Source organism: Diabrotica undecimpunctata, chromosome 5, assembly GCF_040954645.1.
Source record: "Diabrotica undecimpunctata isolate CICGRU chromosome 5, icDiaUnde3, whole genome shotgun sequence".
Classification (NCBI taxonomy): domain Eukaryota; kingdom Metazoa; phylum Arthropoda; class Insecta; order Coleoptera; family Chrysomelidae; genus Diabrotica; species Diabrotica undecimpunctata.
In genome coordinates, this window is record NC_092807.1 from 77,206,950 (window position 1) to 77,231,270 (window position 24,321).

At 34.2% G+C, this 24,321-nt stretch overlaps 1 protein-coding gene across 4 annotated transcripts in view; it reads left to right on the forward strand.

Moving 5' to 3' along the window:
• The window catches only part of LOC140441409 (sorting nexin-13-like), a 1,016,720-nt gene that overhangs the window by 127,715 nt on the left and 864,684 nt on the right, over positions 1–24,321 (forward strand). The window lies entirely within an intron of this gene.

Here is a 24,321-nt window from a genome sequence, read left to right on the forward strand (position 1 = left end):
AAAATTTTATTTCTACTTAAAAAAAAAAACCTTTTCGTTTTCTATTCATGATATTTGTATACATCGTGAATATTGAAAATTCCTCTGATTCTTGCAGAATCCATATGTCTCAGGACATAACTATTTACACCGTTTTCATTATTTACGATATATGGACCCTCAAACACCGGCATTAGCTTAGCACAAACATTGTTGGTGATGTTGGATACTCTCAGAGCTCTCACCAGCACCTTTTCGCCAATCTGAAAAGTGACAGGCCTTCTTTTTCTGTTACGGTCCTGTCTTTGGACGTATTTCTCATTACTTCTTTGCAGTCTTCTCCGCACCAATTCCAAAACTTGTTGATATTCTCGGATGTTTGTATCTTCCCACGGCCTCTCTGGCATTATTCCTTTCATAACATATTCCGGGGTTTCTTTTGTCACCGTGCTCGGGATCGTATTTAAATATTTTTCTATTTCTGTTATTTTTCTGTCCCATCGATTATGTTGTCCATCTGTAGCAATACGAAGAAATTTTGTTACCTCTTGGATAATTCTTTCCGACGGATTGCTCTGAGGGTGACGAATGCTGACAAAATTTGTCTCTATTCCTCTTTCCCTCAGCTGTCCTTTTAAACGATCGTTTCCAAAATACGTCGCGTTGTCCAATACAATCCTCCTTGGCGTTCCTACGGAATCTATGAAATCGTCAATTTTTCTCAATATTTCGACTCCTTTTGTCGTGCGACAACTATACAATTTCACATATTTTGAAAATACATCTACCATTATCAGGATGTGTTTATTTCGTTGATTTGTTATGATTAAATCACTCAACATATCGATTGCTACGATGTCCAATTTGTTTCGGGATACGATGTTTTTGGCGACATTTTCATTTTTGTAATTCTTACTTTTACATCTTTGACATTTACTGCACTTTTGGGTCATCTTCTTAGCTATACAATAATCTTGTCGACAAATATAATTTTCACGGAAAACTAACCATACTTTCCGGGCTCCAATATGTCCGTTATTTACATGTAGGTTTTCCATCAGTTTCTCGGCCAGTGTTGGTGTCACCAAATATAATTCTTTTCCTTCAATTCTTTTAAAGAAAATATCGTCTTTTCTTTCTGCTCTTCTATCCTTTTCCTCCAAACCTTCTTGATTCCTTCTTATTTCATTAAGCGAGAAAATACCGTCTTCTTGTGCCAATCGGTTTAAACCTACATGCAATTCAATCGTATCCTTTTTTCCTGTTTCTTCATCCCGGGTTAAAGCATCGGCTATGATATTGTCCTTTCCTCTGATGTACTTGAATTCAAAATCGTACTCTTGTAGTAACAAAATTCCTCGATGTATTCTGTTATTTACTAATCGATTCTTCATGATGTGGACTAAAGCGGCATGATCCGTCTCGATTGTAAATTTCCCACCTAATAGGTAGAATCGTAGCTTCTCAACACAAAATACTACACTCGCGAATTCGAGTTCAGTAACCCTATATTTTCTATCATGCGTTTTCGTTACTCGAGAAATAAAACATATCGGAACTTCCTGTTCATTCTGTATTTGTGATAAAACCCCAGCAAATTTTTGAATTGAAGCATCGGTTCTCAGAATAAATGGTTGGTGGTAAATAGGATGATACACCTTGATTTCTTTTGAGAACTCTTCTTTTAATCTTAAGAAAGCTTTTTCTTGTTCTTCCTTCCAATTCCATCTAACTCCTTTTTTTAGTACTTAATTTAATTAGCGGTATTTGTTTCTCGCTTATATCTGGGATTAGTTTTTTAAAGTAATTCACCATTCCGAGAAAACCTCAAAGTTTTCAAATTTTTCGGTCTCGGATAATCATTTATTAAATTTACTCGGTCTTCCGCTAAAGTAATTCCGCTCGTGTCCAGTTTAAACCCCAAATACACTACTTCCTTTTGGAAAAATTGGCATTTTTCTATGTTTAGTTTCAAACCAGCCTGATCCAATTCTTCCAGCACCAATTTAATGTGTTTCAAATGACTTTGCGTATCCGGAGAAAAAATCAATAAATCGTCTATATAGTGGACAATAAAATCTTCATGACGGTTGAGAATGGTGTGCAGAGCTCTCACCAGTGCTGCGCATGCACTATTTTTCATTAAAAATGTAGATGGTGGATCCAAGCTCAACATCGTTAAAAGGTTCTCTCGGCTGACTGGTTTTGTCCTTTCTTACTTTAAGTTATTCTTTGCTTCTTTTCCGACAGAAATAGCATGTCTATATCTATGATATGGTTTTCAGCGATCAGCTATATACCAAATACCCTAGGTTAGGCCCTATATGTGTTTCCTGCACTAGAAGTAAGTTACATTCGTGTTTAGCTCATATGTCTGATAAGTTTAAGTAAAGTAAAGTTTCTTGATCTCTAGATATACCCTTAATAGTTATAGACATATGTTATTAGAATATTTGGTCCTAAAAAGGACCAATTTGACAAAATCATATTAAAGGGGTGACTGAAGAATTAGCCGATTAATTAATTCATCATTACCCGGGGTATGCCCGATTACGGTGATCTTATTAGTACTTCAAACTTCCTTAACGCTCGTTCTTTGAATCCCATAAGTAATGCCTAATCTTTTACTTTTTATTAAAAATTTAAATTTTACATGCCGTGTATTACTTTTTGACGATATTTCGAATCAGATTTGTATAGTAATAATTTTAGGTATTAAAGAGCCTCTTTATGAAAATTAAATAAGTTTGTGATATCGGTCGCAACTCATATCTAGATAATAACAAAATAAACAGTTAAAATAAGTGTAAACAATTTCAACTACATATATCGGCGCCACTGTTCAGGTGATGGGTTTATCACAGATTATCAAAGATTACATTTTAATTCAATGTTCTATTTACGTATTTTCAATATTAAAAAAGTAGGAAAAGACATGTTTATGCTTTTATTTTTTTAAATCTATTCTATTTTCTTTTTAGAGTTCCATCTTTTTTGGACGACCTGTGTTCTTTTTTTAATTGGGCACTTGTCCAAAGCTATGACAAATACTCTGTCCTCTACTATTCTACATTAATATGACTATTTTCTCTAAACACTCTGTCCTCTGCTATTCTACATTAATATGACTGATTTATTTTATCTTTCTTGCAGCAATTTTAATGTTTATCCTGTGTCTTCTTCTTCTTCTTCTTCTTTTTATATAGACATGACTCTCATTTTTCAATGTGCCTCCAGTAAGTTGCCGTTCCATCGTTTTCGTGATCTTCCTACTGATCGTCTTCCTACGGGTTAACCGTCTCTTGCCGTCTTTACTACTCTATTTGTTGTCATTCGGCTTCTATGATCGTTCCATTCTACTCTTCTATTTCTTAACCAGTTCTTGATGTTCTCCACCTTGCATCTACGTCGTATATCTGTACTTCTAGCTCTGTCTCATAGTGTTTTACCTTCAATTTTTCTAAGTGTTTTTATCTCTGATGTTTCTAATATCCTTTTTGTCTTCTCTGTGTCAGGTCTTGTTTCTGCCGCGTATGTCATTGGTCTGATGACTGTTTTGTAAATTCTGCCTTTCGTTTCTTTCCCGATAGTTTTATTGCTTCATATTGTTTCATTTAGGCAGCCTGCGGCTCTGTTTGCTCTATTCACTGGATCTTCCACTTTAGTTTCGAGCTTTCCGTAGCTAGATAATGTGATGGCTAGATATTTAAACTCCATCACTTGTTCTATTATCTGACCTTTCAGCTCCAATTAACATCTTAGTAAATTTGCTGTTGTAACCATGAATTTTGTCTCTTTTGGGGAAATTAACATGTTAAATTTTCTGGCAGTTATATGAAATTGGTGCAGCATACGTTGTAAATCATCTTCATTTTGAAAGAGTAGTATTGCGTCGTTTGCACAGCAGATTATTTTAATTTGTTTTTCTTCCATTTGGTATCTTTTTTTAGTTCTTACTTTTTTATTATTTCATCCATAATCAGGTTGAACAATAGAGGACTCAGGAAATATCCCTGTCTTATCCCATTATCAGCTTTATTAGGGTCGGTTGGTTCTTCTTCTACTTTTACTTTTATTGTGTTATTTTGGTATATATTTTCGGTCGTTTTGATTTTTCCTAGTTAGACTAACATTTGATCGTTAGGTTTATAATGTCTGGTAAAAATGCAAACCTGAGATTTATTACAAGATAATTCAAAATTGTTTTTATAAAGCCATTTTTGAAGTAGTTGATAGATACTATCTAAGTTTTTGATTGCTTTTTTATATTCTTTGTGTTCTGTGTAAATGCAGAAATCATCTGCGTATTGTATGAGGTTGAATGGTATGTTATTTATTTTAATATTGTACAAATCCGCTACGTACAAATTAAACAGGATAGGACTCAATACAGAACCCTGAGGTAATCCTTTGTTTACGATTCTGGGACCTATGAGCATTTGTTCTTTTCTTAAATAAACTAATCTGTTTGAATAAAGAATAACAATACTATCAGCAAATTGAGCTGGAATTTGAAATATTCTTGTCATTTTTTCTTTGAGTGCTGTTAGACACACAGAGTCATAAGCACCTTCTATATCAAGAAATAATACCGGTAAGTAATTGTTCCGGGAATAATTGTTTTGAATATCTACAACTAGGGAAGCCAATGCATCCAAAGTACCAAAACCTTTCCTGAATCCGTATTGTTCTTTGGGTAGAAGGTTCTGCTCTAGTAACCACCATTCTAGCCTAGCCTTAAGTATTCTCTCTAGAGTTTTTTGTACACAAGATAATAAAGATATGGGTCTGTAAGCTTCAACTAATTTTAGATTTTTCCCAGGTTTGGGAATAGGAACGACAATAATATGTTTGAAGGCCGAAATGTTAGAACCTTCTCTAATTATCTGATTAAAAATATTTAGAAGTAACTCTTTTGCATTATTTGGTAAATTAAATAGCATAATATATTTGATTTCATCATAACCAGGAGAAGTGTTAGGACGGCCACTAAGGGCACAGTCCAATTCTAGCATAGTAAACGGTTTTAAGAGAAAATGGCTATGATTCGGATTAAATAACATTAAATCTTCGTGATTGTTCACATATGGTGGTGCAATTTTGTCGAAGAACTCTGCTATCCACGAGTCTTCTAGTGGTAATGGAGCATTGACCCTTTTCCTGTTCATCCTTTTCGCTTGATTCCAAATCGAAGTAGGCGACGGACGTTTGTTTATTTAATTTTGAGCACCAATCAACCCAGCTTTGTTTGGCTTTCGATTTCAATAATTTCTTAGCGTGTGCACTAGCTTGTTTACATTTAATAAAATTTTCAACTGATGGATCTTGCTTGTATTTTATTAATGCATTTTTTCTTTCTGCAACAATTAGGTCACATTCTGCATCCCACCATGGTGAAGGAGTCCGTTTCTTACACTTAAAGGGTTTATATTGGCTAATAGATTGTGTGGAAGCTTTATTGATACAGTCTAATAAAAGATTATATTTTTCTTCAGCATTTGGGGATATAGGTCCACTTTCATTTAAAGTATTCTCGATTATTTCAGCGTACATATCCCAATTAGCTTTCTTAGTATTCCATTTACTTTTGGGATATATGGTCTCATTAATAGCTCTTGGGTATTCGAATTCTATTTTTACAACATAGTGATTTGATCCAAGTGTATCAGAATCTACAGTCCAAAATGTCTTTGCAAAAATGGAAGGGGAACAAACCGTAATATCAATCATAGAATCTGAATGTCCTGGATTTCCTTGACAAGTAGGTTGACCGTTATTCATCACAATGAAATCAAGATCCTGTAGGGTCTCTACAATTTGATCGCCAATATTATTATTTTTTGATGATCCCCAGAGCGCATTGTGGGCATTCATATCACCCCCAATAATGCAAGGGTGCTTCACTTGTGAAAATAAGTTTGTCCAATCTTCTATTCTGGTTTTGGTTTTTGGACATCTATATACAGAGAGAAAACTCAAGTGAGTATTATCGTAATTAACTTTAATACCACAGGCAAGCAGCTCTTTATTGAAGTTTTTATTTAATTTTAATATTTCAAAACGGATACCAGTTTTTACCAAAACAGCGACACCAGCAAAACCGTCTGCACGATCTTGACGAACAATATTATAACCTTTAAAATTATATACAACATTATTTTTGAACCAGGTTTCACTTAAAAGAGCAATATCAACATCTTCTTTAATAAGGAAATTGAGTAGGCTGTTTTTATTTGCAACAGCTGATCTAGTGTTCCATTGCATAATTTTAAGTTTAGTGTTTAAAGCCATAAATTTAAGTACCTTTAAAAATATCCTCGAGAACAGTATGCAAACCCTTAGTTAACAAATTATTATCCAGTGTTTCTGCATCCTCAAATGATTTTACATTTTTTATAAATTCAGAAAAAAATTTGACTAACGAAATAACCATCTTATTTTTTTCACCATCTATTGAACTATTAGGTTTATTGGGATTAGGTGGTAGAGGCTGTAACGGGCCAAATCTAAAAGGAAAGGTGGAGGAATCTGTAGGGGATTGTGAAACAGGAGTAGAAACTTTCCTTTTTTTAAGTGCATTATGTTCAGTATTAATCCTACTAGGTCCAGGATGAGTAAAGTTTGTTGATTTTTTCATATACGATCTTGGAATGGTAGGGTGAGATGACATAATGTCATCAGATACGTTAGGTAGTTTTGGAAAATTTTCTTCAAGATTTGACAATATCGAAAATTTATTGTTACTAACAAATTCGGAAAAAGATGATTCTTTAAATCTTTTTGCTTCTAAAAAGGAGATTTTTTGATCTAACATAATGTTTTTAATTTTTTTTTTGTTCCTCATAAACGGGACAACTTTTGGAGATCGAAATATGATCTTTACTTTTACAATGTATACAAAAAGTTTTTTTAGTGTCGCATATGTGACTATCATTTTTAATTTCTGCACATCGTATACAAAATTCTTGTGTATCCTTGCATTGCTTAGAAATATGACCAAATTTCAAACACTTGTAGCACTGTATTACCCTGCCTACAAATCTTTCAACCGGTAAATACACAAAATTAACTACGACATGAGTCGGCAAAACATTTCCTTCAAATGTAACTATAATATTTCGTCTGGGAACGTATTCTGTTTTACCGTCTTTATCTACCTTTCTATGCATTCTTTTAATGTCGGTAATTTTAACGGAAGAGTCTATATGTTTTTTTAAATAATCAGTATCATACCTCGTATCTACATCGTGAATTATTCCCTTGATTTCCAAGAGATGGTTAGGGATATAGGCTTTTAAATTTTCATCTTTTAACTTATTATGTGTTACTAGATGATTTGCATCCAAAAGAGATTTTAAAATGACTTTAACTCTATTTTTTCCTATAGATTTAATTTCCTTTAGGTTTTTGATTTTAAGTTTTTGATACAAAATTTCCCCCACCACCATTGGATGTAAACGAGAGATGTTCTGATTATTCAAGTTCTCGATATAAACGCAAGAGCTATGAAAGTCATAATTATTAGAGGACATATTAAACAGTTTAACTTCCCTTGTTTTGCCGGAATTCGCACCAATTTCCATATCCTTATCCATATCCATATCTGGGGAACTTGTCGCAACACTAACATCGCACATTTGCGTCTTATTGTTCTTTTCATCCCCCATTAGGGGAAGTAAATCACTTATTTACACTAAAATTCCAAGTATTAAACCGATATATTTACACAAACTTTAAATTTAAATATAAATATCGATTTTTAATTACCGCAAAAACTTATCTCCGCTTAATGTGATTTTATCGTCTGTTCGAACTGAAAGACAAATTCAAACTGAAGAACAAATGTTAAAACATTGAAATTATATATTAATCAATTTTTCGAAGAAATAGGACCATTTAGAAATTGCGTAATAGATAATGCTACATATTTTAACAACCAAAAATTTCGAGCATTTTGTGAGAAAAAGGGAATCAACATTCATTTTACAAGTATCAGACATCCTCAGGCAAATCCTGCAGAAAGATATATTAAATAAGTTATAAAATATTTAAGAATAGTATGCCAGAATCAACATGAAACGTGGCAGCAACATATACCACAAGTAGAATATTTTTTAAATAATACACATAATTTAAATACAGAGGAAGTACCAGAATATTTAATGTTTGGCCATATAGGAAACAGAAAATGGATTAATGAATATAATCAGGATATGTTAGAACAAGTAATGCAGAAAGTGAATAACCGAATTAGGAGGAAAGCTGAAAAATATATCAGAAGACAAAATCAAAAAATTAAAAAACCAATCACATTTCAAAAAGGAGATAAAGTGTTAATTCGTTCACTTAGAAAAAGTAATGTTAAAGAAAACCGTTGTAAGAAATTACAACCAATGTTTAAAGTGTGACGTCCTCTCGTGGGAGTCACTATCCGGGTAGCTTTTAGACAGTCAGAGACAGAGTTCAAAATAAAAATAAAACTTTATTGTCTTCCTTAAATTAAATTGACAAAAATCTTATGTACATATTTACAATTTGGTTTAGTCTTCTCAGTACCTGGCCTATTTATTCAAATTAAGTTTGACCTTGTCATATGGAACCAGTCTTATCGGCAAGCGAATGTGTATTTGAAATTTTACGGTAACGTTGTATCGATTTAATAACAGCGGACGATAGGTACAAAGAAAGGAAAGGAACTCAACACGTCCCTTAAGTGATTCGGGTTAATAGGACTCTCCTCGACAATCTCAACACGACTGTTTCAGAGTACGGGTAGTGAAAAGCTCAACACGCTTTTCGGGTAAAGACGGTATGGGACGGAAACAACTTGTGAACTCAACACGTCCACAAGCCGGGGTAGGGAAGAAGAGAATCTTCAGTCAACACCTGTCGATTCTGTCTCTGTGAGGAAATGTTGCCGTTTATATAGCGGAGCTTTGCCCTTTCTACTGTCGATACACTCCTACTTCATGGGTTGGTTCGCGCGCACGCTGGTTTAACGGTGATGGCTTGGACTCATCGTTACACCCCCTCTTCCTGGGGAAAAAAAAATTTTGGAACAAAATTTTTTTTTTATTTTTATTCCTTGCCAGGTACTTGGTTACCCTAAAAAAATTTACAATACATCGAAATAAAAAATGTCCGCCCTAAAAAAAATATAAATATCGTCTTCTTAAACAAAAAATCGTCTTCCTCTCTCTTAAAAAAAAACGTCTTCCTACGTGGGGCTTCAATTATTGGTTTTTATCCTCAGCACCTGGTTCGGGAGTCTCAGTCTGTATCTTTTCCTTTATTCTGCGGCGGAACTAGTGAGAGCAGCGGGATTGACACTGGAATTGACTGGACTTTCTGAATTTTTGTGATGCCCATGGTTGGTTCATCGAAAAGGTTCTTGAATTTGGAAATAGCCTTTATCAGGGGCTCGCAGCCTTTGCCCGGGGTGTTAGGTTTTGGTGTGTTCCCTAATGGTGATATTAATTCTGGAACGGTGTATGGTGGCGGCGTAACTGTGCCGTCCATTTCTATGTCACTGTAATATATTTCTAATGTGTCTGACATTGTATTTGAAGGTAACTGTAAACTGTATTAAAATATACTGTCACTACTTGGTGTTGACTGTAAGTGCTTGGACTGATTAAGGAGTAGGGAAATCGGTAAATGCGGGTTTTAGGTCTTTGATATGAGCTGTTATTGTACGGTTTTTATCGTCGTGTTTTAATTTGAATATTACATTAGAACACACTTTTGTTATAGTATATGGGCCTGAAAATTTCGGTGCTAATTTGGCGTTAAAATTTTTGGCGGCATTTGAGAGTTGGTATTCCCTTTTCATGACTTTGTCGTTTATTGTGGGTTTCCACTCTCTTCGTCGTAAGTTGTAGTAATGGCTTTGAGTTGTAAAAGCTTTTGCCAGGTTTGTACGTACTAGTTCGAATGTTTCTCGTAGTTTATGCCATTTTATGTTTTGATCGGTATGTTGTGTGTCGTTTGGGGTGTTTACGACTTTACTTGGAATTTCTAGTTCGTGTCCAAAGTTCAGGAAGGCTGGGGAGAAACCCGTTGAATCGTGTTTAGCTGTATTATATGCGAATAGTAGTTCTGGAAGGCTCGTGTCCCATTTCTTATGGTTATTATCGCAGAACTGAGCTATCATTGTTTTGATTACTCTGTTTGTTCTTTCTACTGGATTATTCTGGGGAGAATATGGCGGAATGTTTCTTTTAGAAATCTGGAATTCGTCTAGCAACTTTCGTACTTCCCTGTTATCGTATGTTCTTGCGTTGTCTGATATTAGTTCTTTGGGTGATCCGAATCTCATAATGAGTTTATCTTTTAAGTTCTGACAGACTGATTTTGCCGTTGCTGTTCTGATCGGTATGGCTTCGACCCATTTTGAAAATGTGTCCTGGAATGTCATTATATATTTGTTTCCTTTGCTGGATGTTGGAAGGGGTCCTATGATGTCGGTTGAAACGGTGTGCCATGGATGTGGCGGAATTTGTGTAGATTGCATGCGGCCTGGAGTTAAGCTTTGTTGCGGCTTAAATTGCTGACAGTTCTTGCAGTTCCTGACGAACTTTGCGGCGTCTTTAAACATCACTGGCCAGTAGTATTTTCTAGCTAGGCTATTGTTTTGGCTATTCCTAGATGTCCTGCGGTCGGTTGCTCGTGGTTTTCTGCCAGGAGTTGTTGTCTCTTGTGGTTTGGGATGCATAGTTTCCAGGGCTTGGATACCTCTGTCTCTTTTAAATCGTATTTGTCCCAGAAGTGTCGATAGAGAAGTCCATCTTTGATAGAGTAGTCTGGAAATAGTTGCGGATTTGTCTGGATTTTATTTAAAGCTTTATTGTACCATTCGTCGGGTTCTACATTTTCTACGTTTATTATGCAAACAAGATCTACTGGTTCTCTAGAGAGCGCGTCGGCCAGGACGTTCTGGGAGCCCTTTCTGTAAATGACATCGAAGTCAAATTGTTGCAGCAGCATTGCCCATCTAGCTATTCTACCTGTAGGGTTTTCCATTGTTTGTAAGTATCGTAGACTTTGATGATCTGTGATAATTGAAAATGGGTATCCTTCGATGTAGGGTTTCATCTTTTCTATACCGAAGATGATCGCTAGTAGTTCTTTTTCTGTAACGCTGTAATTTTTTTTGGCATTTGTTAGGGTTCGACTTGCGTAAGCGATGACTTGTTCCTGTCCTTCGTCGTTTGTTTGTACTAAAGCTACTCCTAAACCGTGGTTCGAAGCGTCAGATTGTAAAAAAAATCTTTTCTGGAAGTCCGGGCAGATCAGTATTGGAGCTTGTGTCAGTAGTAATTTTATTTTGTTAAATGCTTCCTCTTGGTCTCTGTCCCAAGTCGAATGTTGTTTTTTCTTTAGTAGCTTTGTTAAAGGGGCTGCAGTTCGTGAAAAATCTTTTATAAATCTCCTATACCATGAGATGATGCCCAAAAATCGGCGTAGTTGTTTAACGGTTTTTGGTGCGGGATATTCGACTATAGCTTTTGTCTTGTTGTCGTCCACTTTTATTCCCGTTTTGTTTACTACATGGCCTAAATAATTTATCTCTTCTTTGCAGAATTTACATTTGTCTATATTAATTCGTAGTTTGGCCTGCTGTAGTCTGTGAAGTACTTCTTTTAAGTTTTCCATATGTTCCTCGAACGTTTTCCCCAGTACTATTATGTCGTCTAAATAGGCGAATGCATGTGGTTCCATTTCTGGGCCGATTACTGTATCTAGTAATCGTTGAAAAGTAGCGGAGGCGGCGTGTAATCCGAATGGAAGTACTTTGAACTGGAATAGTCCTTTTCCTGGTGCTATGAAAGCGGTCAAGGGTTTGCTTGCTTCGGAAAGTGGTACTTGCCAATATCCATTTTTTAGATCTAACGTGGTAAAATATTTTGCAGATTTTAACTTTTCTAGGATATGATTGATGTACGGTAATGGGTAGGCATCTTTTTCTGAGATGTCGTTGATTTTCCTAAAATCGATGCAAAATCTGTATCCGTTGTTATCCTTCTTTTTTACTAGGACGATGGGGGAACTGTACGGGCTATTAGATTTTTCTATCACGTTCTCTTCTAGCATCTTATCTATCTCATCGTTTATGATCTTCTGCATTGCCGGGTTTCGGGGCCTGTATCTTTGTTTGATCGGTGTATTATGTTTGAGTTTTATTGTATGTTCGGTTAGATGTGTTGTTCCTTTAATTTGTTTAAATTTCTCCAATTCTGTTAGTAACAATTCCTGTAATTGTTTTTTTTTCGGTATTGTTTAGTGTAGTACTGATGTCGAGCTGCTCTCGTTTCGGACTGTTCGTGAATTCCGGTATGTATGACGGAATATCTTCGGTCTGGTCGTCGGCCGCGGTATCGGTCGGTAGTTCGGTATATCTTCGGTATGGTTGTCGACCGCGGTATCGGTCGGTAGTCGGTATATTTTCGGTCTGGTCTTCGACCGCGGTATCGGTCGGTAGTCGGTGGGTCGTTTTGTTATATATTTTGCTTCTCTGTTGAAGCGGATATCTTGCGGTTGGTGTTTCGTTGACCCTGGAATTGGTCGGTATTCGGTTATTGTCTGCATTGTACGATCTGGATCCGTGTTCTGTACTGGTTGGGTATTGTTCTCTCCTTCTTACGCGATTTCTATTTAAGATGTTTGATAAATCAAGGCCCCATCTTGTTATTTCATGCATTCCCAGTACTACTTCTGAAGCTAGGTTTGGTAAAAAATGTAGCTTGGCTTTTCTCCAAACGTTGTCTATGGAACATTTTGCTGTAAAACAGATTTCTATGTTGCTGGTTTTTCCATCTGCCAGCGTGATCTTTAAAGCTTTTCTGTCGCTTTTTGTTCCACATTGTTCCAATATTTTTTTACCTTTTTGTCCTATAAACGAATTTTGGGCTCCTGTGTCTATTAGTGCTCTTAACTTTTTACCGTTGCTGAACGTTATCGTTGTGTGGGGTCGTTGATCTGTATAGTGTGCGTAGCTGGAGGTTGTTAGGGAGGACTCTAAATGCTGACTGGGTTGCCTCCTTCTTGTCCAGTCCTGTTGGAGTTTTCCGGTCGGCTTCTACATTGATACAAGAGTACAGCGATAGCTCTGCAGTTTCTTCTGTTGTGGCCTCTGCGGCCGCATCTCCAACAACAAGTCTGTCTGTCGAAATTCTGTATTTTGTTATTATGACTATTTGCCTGTGTCCAGTCACACCTTGTATTGTTTCTGTTATATATTTCTTTTTGGACCATATCATATTCTTCCGCTAATCTGATGATGTCCTGTGTTGACGATACGTCTTGCCTCTTTATATACAACTTGTATTTCGGGTTCATATTGGTGTATATCCTGTTTAGTTCTTCTTGGTGATTGAATTCACCATGTCTTCTGATCATTGTTTGAATATCAATGATGTAGTCTTTTACACCTTCGTTGTTTCGTTGGAGTCGGTTCCGGATTTGAGCTTCCAGAGATTGCGTGAGAACAGAGGAAACGAAGAAATTGCGGAAATCTTGTTCGAAGTCTTTTAATTCGTTCCAATATTTATTATTGTTTCTGTACCATAGTAATGCTTTCCCGTTTAATGTTTCTGGTAGAGCTTGTAAAACGTGGGTGTCTTGTAGGCCGTAAGCTGTCTGGAGTTCTTTCAACCGTTCTATGAATTCTATTGGGTCTCTTGAACCGTCAAAGTGTAACCCCCATTTGCGTACTATTTCCATCTTTCTTTGTCTGTCTTCCATCTGGTTTTCTTCTATTTCCTCTGGGTTTTGGCCTTTTTGAGTTGGTGCCTTGATGATCGCAACTAATCTCGCTCTTAGCTCGCTGAAATTCCCTTCCGTCGGCTGTTCTCTGTTTGTTAATTCGGCTATAAGTTCGTCTTTCTTTAATAGGTACACCCAACTAACCTTCGACGTTTCCGGAGCGTCTGTCATTTTTGAACTGTGAATCACCCTGTCTTTGATTAAAATTTGAAACGTAGTACTGTCTCATGAAAATAAAATTCGGAATTCGGTCGGTATTATTGTTTAAAACGTATTTTTCTGCTCGGGCGCCATTTGTGACGTCCTCTCGTGGGAGTCACTATCCGGGTAGCTTTTAGACAGTCAGAGACAGAGTTCAAAATAAAAATAAAACTTTATTGTCTTCCTTAAATTAAATTGACAAAAATCTTATGTACATATTTACAATTTGGTTTAGTCTTCTCAGTACCTGGCCTATTTATTCAAATTAAGTTTGACCTTGTCATATGGAACCAGTCTTATCGGCAAGCGAATGTGTATTTGAAATTTTACGGTAACGTTGTATCGATTTAATAACAGCGGACGATAGGTACAAAGAAAGGAAAGGAACTCAACACGTCCCTTAAGTGATTCGGGTTAATAGGACTCTCCTCGACAGTCTCAACACGACTGTTTCAGAGTACGGGTAGTGAAAAGCTCAACACGCTTTTCGGGTAAAGACGGTATGGGACGGAAACAACTTGTGAACTCAACACGTCCACAAGCCGGGGTAGGGAAGAAGAGAATCTTCAGTCAACACCTGTCGATTCTGTCTCTGTGAGGAAATGTTGCCGTTTATATAGCGGAGTTTTGCCCTTTCTACTGTCAATACATTCCTACTTCATGGGTTGGTTCGCGCGCACGCTGGTTTAACGGTGATGGCTTGGACTCATCGTTACAAAAGGTCCATACAGAATTGAAAATCAGAATGGACTAAATAGTTATGTGTTAATAGATACAGATAATAGACCTAGAGGAATTTTTCATATCAAGGAATATTTAAATATTATGAAGAGAATGAATAATGTTTTCTATACTTTTAACACTAATAATAACAACACACTAATAGCTTACTGATAGATCCATTTCATAGAGGGATGGTAGATTTCTTTGTTATGAATCAATTTGACATCATACTTGATGATTTTGTACATATGGAAATTATTTGTGCCCTAAAAATCATAATTTGGGGTTAGATACTAAATAGATTCTATAAATGTTTTGCTAAAAAATAATATGAAAAGTGAAAAACTTACCAATTTATATTGATGAAAGTTATTTTGAACAGAAAGATGAAAAATGAATTGAAGCAATTCCTAGATTTTGTCTATAAATAAACTTAACACAATATGGACATTTAGCTTATCTTTATTCAGTAGGGACAAATCAAGGGATAGATTTCCCGGTAAGTCTATCTAAGGATGTGACAGTTTTCCAGGCGGAAATAACTGCAATCCATCACTGCGTGGAAGAAATAGAAAGGCAGGAAAGAACGTTCTGTTCAGTTGCTATCTTCACAGATAGTCAGGCAGCGCTTAAGGCACTCAATTCCGTAGAGGTCAATTCTAAGCTAGTATGGGATTGCGTGTGTGCCCTAAATAAACTAGGAGACCGTAGCAAGGTTACGGTAGCCTGGGTACCGGGGCACGAGGGTCATAAGGGCAATGAAAAAGCAGATGAAATGGCCAAACAAGGCTCATCATTGCCATTCATTGGACCGGAACCCTTCTGCGGAGTTGCTAAATCAGTAACAAGAACGGCTACAAGGAAGTGGGTAGCTCGCAAATCTCTGGAATGGTGGAGGAATTCACCAGGACAAAGACAGGCGAAACAGTTCATTACAGAACATTCGCCAAAATTTACGGCAGACCTAATAAGCAAAGACAGGAAAACAGTGAAGGTCATAGTAGGTCTTCTAACAGGGCACTGTAAGCTGAATAGGCACTTGAAGCTGATGGGATTATCAGATGATGACCTGTGCAGATTCTGTCACCTCGAAGAAGAAACAGCAGAGCACATTTTATGTCAGTGTGACAGTCTGGCAAATGTGCGGTTCTTTGCATTAGGAGAAGAAAATCCACCGGCAAATAGCTACATGGAAGGTACAGTCTCGAAGCTACTAGACTTTATAAAAAGGGTCAGGCTAGAGAATGTTATCTAGGACTAGAGGACCACAATAGATCTGAAAAGGTCGCAGTGGAATAGGCCGAAAGGCCACCTCTCTTAATCTAATCTAATCTATCTTTATTCATTGTAAAATGTAAACACAAAAACTTCCATTTGACATGACAGTTTGACATAGACAGCGAACAGGGATGTATTTAATAGAACACATTTAAAAAAAAATTATTAATGATTATGAATTATTAATTTATTAAGGTATGTGGATAAGAAAATTAATATTTAAAAAAATAATAAGTAAATTATTTATTTTAAATATTATTTTGGGGTATTGAGATGATTGGTGTTTAAAAAATTAATTTATATGTTATATACTAGATAATATTAGATATTAAAAGTATTTGGTTATTTTAAGAAGTTATATACTAGAGAATATTATAAAAATTATTTATGTGAGGGCATTTTTAAGAAATTAGCATATAATAAGTGTAAGAAGTTTTTTTTAATAATTATAATATTGTAAATATATTTAAGTGAGCCATGTGCATAGGCAACCAACTATACAGTAAGTCACAGACAGAAATTAATAATTATTACGAATATAAAGTGGGGTTATAATAATATGTTGTTTAAAATGTGTAGTTTATTAAATTAGAGTGTTAGTTACTGATTTAAGTGTATATTCTGATCTGAAAAGCCTAAATGTCAACAGAATTCTCGATAGAAAAGAAAGGAATTCTCTAGATCACCGGAGATGGCCTTGTTTGCGAAATGGATTGTTCCAGAAAATTCAGACATGTATTTAATAGAACAAATGGAATATGATTTCTTACCAGATGGTTCTGGAACATTGAGAAGGTATAAATACCCGGTGATTTGGATTCAAGATGGCCAGTTTAGTATGAAAGTTAGCATGAAATAAGACATTCAGTTAGTAAGAAGAAGTCAGATCAATTATAGTCAGTCAGAAGGTCCAATTGTTCAATATAGTGAGTTAAATGAAGATTAAGAAACAGTAGAAAGAAAATATTATTGAAGATTAAAAATTATATTATGTATAAATGGTGATTGGATAATGCAAGAAGTATTATTTGAAAATTAAAATTATATAATATATTTGGTGATTGGATATTGGTATATTGAAAAGAAGAATAAATATAAATGCTGTTTGCTGGTTTGCTTGGTGGTTTATAAATGCTTAAGAAGAAATATATTTTAAATTGGTGGAAGCTGATAATTGGATATGAGATGGTTTTATAAGTTTTTTTGTCGAATATAATATAGATTTCTTAATTAACTCAGTGGACGGGATCGGTAAATACACATCAAAGGTTGAATTTCTGGTGGAGTAGTCATGATTAGGTCTTTCTGGAAAAACATGTAGGTGTTTACGAATTAAGCAAGCAGTTTCTAGAATATATAAAGAGGGAAGAGTTAAAATCCCGTGATTTTTGGAGTAGCTTCTGCAATGTCTTTCTACTGGGGCTAAAAAGATGACTAGAATGACGGATGGGCGATGGACAAAGAGGTTATTGGGATGGAGACCAGAGAATCGTCGGTCGACCACCTACACAATGGGCTGATGATTTAAGACGAGAAGATAAAAACTGGATGAGAATGGCGCAAGCTAGACGGGGTTGCAAACACGAGAAAAGACCTATGCTTAGCAGTGGTTCTAGTTTTTCATGCAGATACGTATGCCAGTCCTGAATTGCATTTACTGTTTGACTAATAGCCTGGATTAACTTTTCTGGTTATAGATTTTTTCTTAATGGTTATTTGGTCCTTAAAATTCGCATCTGATCATGCAATAACTACACTTAAAAATTCATCAGAATCCTCTTTTTGATCTGTATTATGATTTTCAGATACAGCAGATTTGAAAATTGGTCTACATCAGAATCATCGGCATCACTTTCTTCACTGTAAACGGGGGATATACGATATTGCGGAGGTGTGACTCTCAAAATACACAAATGTTAGTATTATGTGTTCTTAAAACGAAATAAATGAGATGTTTACAGCAAAAACGTTTAGTTTTATATCCGGCAACCCTGTAATTTGTCGAACCGGCATTTACGAATTATTAGCACAAAAAACTGTCGATTTTCTTCTGTATTAAAGAATAATTTCAGGTACTTACATATTACATGCACTAACACTGATTTCAATTAAGTTAACTATTTAAAAAAAATACAATTAACTTGAAATCTGCCTATATTTTTGAGAAACGTGAGATGAACTATTTACTTGCTTCTATTTGAGAAACTAAAGAGGGAGTTTGACTAGCGCGCTTTTATTTTAGAAGACAAAAACGAAGTGATTTAAGGTTTGAATAGTTGAATTTAAAAAAAAAAACTGACAGTCGCAGGATATACGAAACAGCAGGAAGAAGGCATGTCGTGCCTATCGTAGGTCTTTAATTTAGTAAGATGGGAAATTGAAATATTTTAATTCTTATTTATTACAACAAACTATTTTAGAAAACACAATTAATTTTCTATATACTGGGGGCGGGGAAAATTTAGAATATATATAAATAGCAATTTATCAAAACGACCGTTAAGAAAAGGTTTAATCAGAAATTAGAAGAGATGCTAATTTTATTATGGGTCGATCTTCAATTAATTTCCAGGGGATCTTGAAGGAAGGAAGAAAAGCTTCAGATATTTAATTTAAAAGTTCTAAGGATTCATTGAAATCAAAATTACTGGTTTTATGGTCGCCCCTTTTTACAATCTGAATTATATATATATATATATATATATATATATATATATATATATATATATATATATATATATATATATATATATATATATATATATATATATATATATATATATACAGTAGACTCCCTCTATAACGAGAACTGAAATGGCAGACTAATTACCTCGTTATAAGCGGATCTCGTTATATCAAACAACAATAATATTGTGCATACATATGAATATGTAGTTTTCTAAAACATTAACTTTCTATAGTGAAGCCATTCGGAGCAATATAAGATGCTAATAAATATTGTTTGAATGGCGTTTTTAAAACAAAGTTGTTTACTTTTATTGTCAATGAAATGCATTAAAACAAAAAAGAGTTGTTTACTTTTACTGTCAATGATATATGTTAAAACGAAAAATCTGTGTTCTGTAATTCTTTCTTATTTTGTCATTTTTGACTGCTTTAAATTGTCCAGTATTCTATCTATCATATTTTCTAAAGATGTGAAACAGTTTTATGCTTCTTTATTTGCGTTTTGTCCTTGGATAAAGTTTCTGACAACCTTTAAAACACTTACCACATCTTGTCTATTAGGACCCATATTATTAGGTGTGAATGGTCAACCCAATACAATGACACTTGTGAATCATAAATTTTCTCTCGTTATAAGCAAATTTACCTCGCTAGAAAGGGTTATAGTTCAATAGAAATTTCACGGGACATCTAATGTACCTCGTTATAAGCGAAACCTCGTAATAACCGTGTTCGTTATAAAGGGAGTATACTGTATATATATATATATATATGTATATATATATATATATATATTTATATATATATATATATATATATATATATATATATATATAGATCTAGCGGTTAATGAGAGCTCCGTACTAAAACGGTATTATACTAACTCCAGGCGAATATACACCGTGTATATTATTATCTGGGTAGCGCTTTATGTGGACTCCGACCAACACGTCGGATTAAGTGGACTCTGTAATAGGTTAAAACACTTTTGGGATCCGTATACATTTCTTTGCGTACCCAACTAAACTCCTCCGATGTTGCCAATAATTTGATTAGTCGTAGATTTTTAAATTTTACAGCAGGTACGTTTTGGAACTTCAAATTTATTTAAATATCAATCAATTTAGTCATCGAGAAATTTCACAAATACGTACTTGGTTAATGTAGTTAAATATTTTAATAATTATAATTTATATTACTTGCTTTAATTATAGATAAACTGAAATTAGTGTCTATTATAAACTTTGAATAGGCAAGTGTCCATTTTTATGTACTAGAATTTTTTTTAATACATTGGCACTGAAATATTTATTATATTATGAATGTACTTTCCGATGTTTCGATTGCTATAGTGTATGACTTACAATATTTGTTTCATCAAGCAGTAAAATTTAAATTATAATAATTTATAAATCAATCTTAAAATTATAATTTTTTACTGTCTAATTTAAATATTTCGATTTTTTAATGTAAGGAATTCAATATACTACTATACTTTAGATACACATAAACACATAGATATAATATTTCGGTGTCTTATGGTATAATTTTAGCCAACATATCTATTACAATTACATATAATATGTTCGGCCTTATCGTTTTAAATACTTTGTCGCTTGTGCAAGCTATCATTGTTTTCAATGTTAAATCATTGTTTTTTGTATCTTGCGTTGTCAGGCATATAATTTTTAATTTAGAAGTACATGTATGTATAATATTCTTTTTTCTGTCACTTGGTTTAAATATAGTACACTTACATTCTTCTTGCTTATTTATTTTTATTCGTAATACTTATAAAGTATGTAATAACGTACCCGTTGTTGCAAAAATCAACAACGAGTACGAAAGATATCAGGTATTAGGGGTAGTATTTGTCAATCGAAATGCCGCTTACGACATATTAAATTAGAGAAAATTTCTCCAAAAATTCTATGACGTCCCCTTAGATAAAAACATCACTTGTTTTATTCACAATCTAGATTGAATTGCTCTCTTCTGTTGATTCGCTTGTATTTGTTTTTCATTTTGTTGATTTTAAGTAAAACATTTTTCGTGTTCTCTTCACTTTGTTGAAGATGTCGCAGACGGGAGAGAGTTTCTTATGAGATCAATATCATTACCATGTGCTAGAAGTGCTTGGTACTTTGGGCCATTAATGGATTGCATTTTAAATAGGCGATTTCTATTTTAGTAAGCTGTTCTTTAATTTTTTAAATATTTGAATTGAGAATCTGTATATTATTCGACTGTTTTATAACAGTGTTTCTTGTGTTATAGAATATAGTGCTGTTTATATAGTGCTGTTTAATAATAATAAAGTTCAAGCAACAATTCATATATGCAATAACTTGGTACTGATATCTCTGCTCCCCCATACCAGGTAGCAGTCCCGAAAACATTAAAACTGCTTCACTCATGCTTCCTATTATCCAACGATTAGCCAGTCCAGGAGTATACCCTTATTATGGTACTAATATTGCTGCTGTCCCTTATAAGTGAATAAAATATGCAAGGAAGGTTTTGGCAATTTAATAGGATTTTGTATGTTAGAATATTATTACTCCGAGAAAGTAAAAAATATCTATTTGTTATACGGATTTAATCTATAGATGAAATATTAGAATGCTATTAGCAGCAAATAATATGGCAGATAATATGCTGGAATTAGCAGTAGCATGTACTAACAGTGGCCATACCTAGTCCACTGTTAGTACATGCTTTTAGAAAAGAGAAAGCCAACTTATCCAATTTAAAAGCAGACAAAATAAATTCCAAATATGGATCGTAAGCCAATCCCTTATGTAAAGACTCTAAAGTAATAATTAGTGAAACTGTAAGCCAACAGCATAAAGTGCTGGTACTAGATATACAAGTAAAATATGAAATAAAACCAAAATATCGAGGAGAGTCACAAAAACAATTAATTGACGTTAACAAGCGACAAAGTAGTTCAATTTAGAACAGAAATAAAAAAAGAATGTGTTGGAATATGGAAAAAGGTCATAATGAAATTTGGAGAAATGTGTCAAAAATTATTAAAGAGGGTGTAACTAAAATACTTGAAAAAATCTCAGAAAATTGACTTAAAAATTGGTAAATATAGATAGTCAGACGATGTTTAAGACAATATAAAAGACAAGAGAAGATTATATAAGGAGGGACAAGAAAAAATATCAGAATAAAATTATCAAAAGTATCAAATAGATAAAGAGGAAGCAAATGTGCGGTAGCACAATCTAAGGTAGCAGCGCATGAAAAGCTGTACAATGAACTGAGTACTAAGAAAAAAACATATACAAAATTGTTAAAAGTGGAGCAAAGAAAACCAAAGATTTTAATCAGATTAAATGTATACGAGATAAATACATTAAGCTATTTATGCAAGGAAAGGATCTAAAAAATAGCTACAAGGAGTTCTTTAACGACCAATTAAACTAAGAGTTTGAGAAAGCATCTATAGAGGCAACAGAGACAGTAATAGCAATGGTGCCGAAAATGACGACCGCGGAAGTAATTCAAGAGCTACATAAGATGAAAAAAGAAAAGGCATAGGTCCTGATGGCATCCCTGGATATATATGATCAGCATTAGGAAAATCAGGAACAAGTTGGCTAACAGGACTATTTAATAGAATTTTGAAAGTAAGGCGAATACCGGATGAATGGAGAAGTAGCATTTTAGTACCTGTATACAAAAACAAAGTAGATGTTAAACTCTGTACACACTATAGAGCCCTAAAACTACTCTGTCACACCATGAAACTGTGGGAGAGAATAATTGATAGTAGGATAGAGGAAGAAACAGAAATATTAGGAAATCAGTTTAAATTCATGCAAGGCATATCAACAACGGATGCAATTTTTATCATAAGGCAAGTAATGGAAAACTAATGTTAGAACAAGTGAGGGTAAGACTGATAAATTTCATTTGAGAATAGTATTGCATCAGGGGTCAGTGCTAATCCCTTATCTCTTCTAATTAGTGTTGGAAAAATTAACGAAAACATGTTAAGGAGATATCCCTTGGTGCCTTATGTATGCTAACGATGTGGTGTTAGTAAGAGATAAGGAGAGATAATTGAATTAATGATTGAGACAATGGAGATGGGCGCTTGAGCAAAAAGGTCTAAAAATAAGGTAAACAAAAACAGAGTATCTAAAGTGTGCATTTAAAAATCAACATTAGATATTGATATTGGATACCCTATACTATTTAATCAACGGAAATACTAAGATCACATGGGGAGAATAATATGGGTTATTTCTGGTTTCGTCAAAATTTACGCTGAAATTACTAACAAGAGAGTGCTCTCACTTCCACATGTTGAAATTGATATATAGTACCAACAGATGCTAGTCATATACCATCAGCACTAATAAAATGAAAACTATCAAATTAATGTCAATTTCATTTAATCAAACGTACTAACCTTAAAAATGATCATTTAAGATAACACACCTCAAAAATATTGACAATAAATTAAAAATAGCTTAAGCGTTATAAAAGTAACAGAGCAGCAAAGCTCACAGCATGAGAACAGTGCCTCATACTTTTATAAAGAAATTTGTTGACAGACAAATATTTATTTTTTTATATACTAGGTTCTAAGAAAAGTGTACTCAAAACGAATAAATATTATCTAACAAGTGTTTTATTCCAGTTTCATATGAAAGCACCAGATCTTAGATATTATAAATTTCGTCATAGGTGCAAATTATAAATGAAAACCAAATGATAGAGCATATAGTGAAATATAAATATCTTAGCTCTCTATTGCCCGACTTTTTTGTAAACTTGTTTGTTTATAAAATGTTTTAATTTGTATATGTGCTCAAATATCCATTTACAACAACTAGTAATTTTTTTAGATTTTTTAAATTTCGTTTGGGGAGAGTTTTGGGAGTGTTTAGCAAAAACTAACGAATTAAGTTATATACTTATTTATTATGTCATTCAAAAAAACAAATATTTGTAGTTAGTTGTAAAACATAAAGCAACTTTACATTTATCGCACATTACTTTAGAAGTATTACAGCATCCTGGTTTTTTGCATCTTTCCTTATTTTCAGAAATTACTGGCCAGTGGAAGGTTTGGTCAAGCCTAACTTCCTTTGGTAGTACAATAGCAGTAGATCCTCTCCTATGTTTTTTTACAATTTCGTTCTCAATTTTACTGAGCCTGGGACGTCCTTTGTTTTTGATCTGATCATTGCTTGCTAACAGTACGCTACATAAGTGGGACTTATGTAGCGTACTGGTTTTTCTTTTTAATTTCAAAGTAATCGCAATCACGACGATGCAACAACTAGCTGTTAACAAAAGCTAAATCCAGAAGGTGAAAAATATTTTTAGATACCACTTTTTAGATCTTATGTCTGTTCGGTAAAGAGCAATTAGTGAATCCATAAGATCGACACCTCCAATAATTTTATTATAAAATTGTACTGAATTTGGACAGCATACAATAATTCTTGATTTTTGTTTCTTATCCCACCTCTTGACTAACGAAGTAGGCTTAGAACCAACAAATGTACTAAGCAAATGAACCGGTTTATTATCGTACCACTTTAACGCTGTTTGTCTTATGCCATCTACTGTAGCGTGCTTTTCTTCTACAGTACCTCTGCCCTGTTTCTTCATATTCTTGTCATCAGAAAAATGGCAATAAGGCAATCTGTTTGGAAGAAC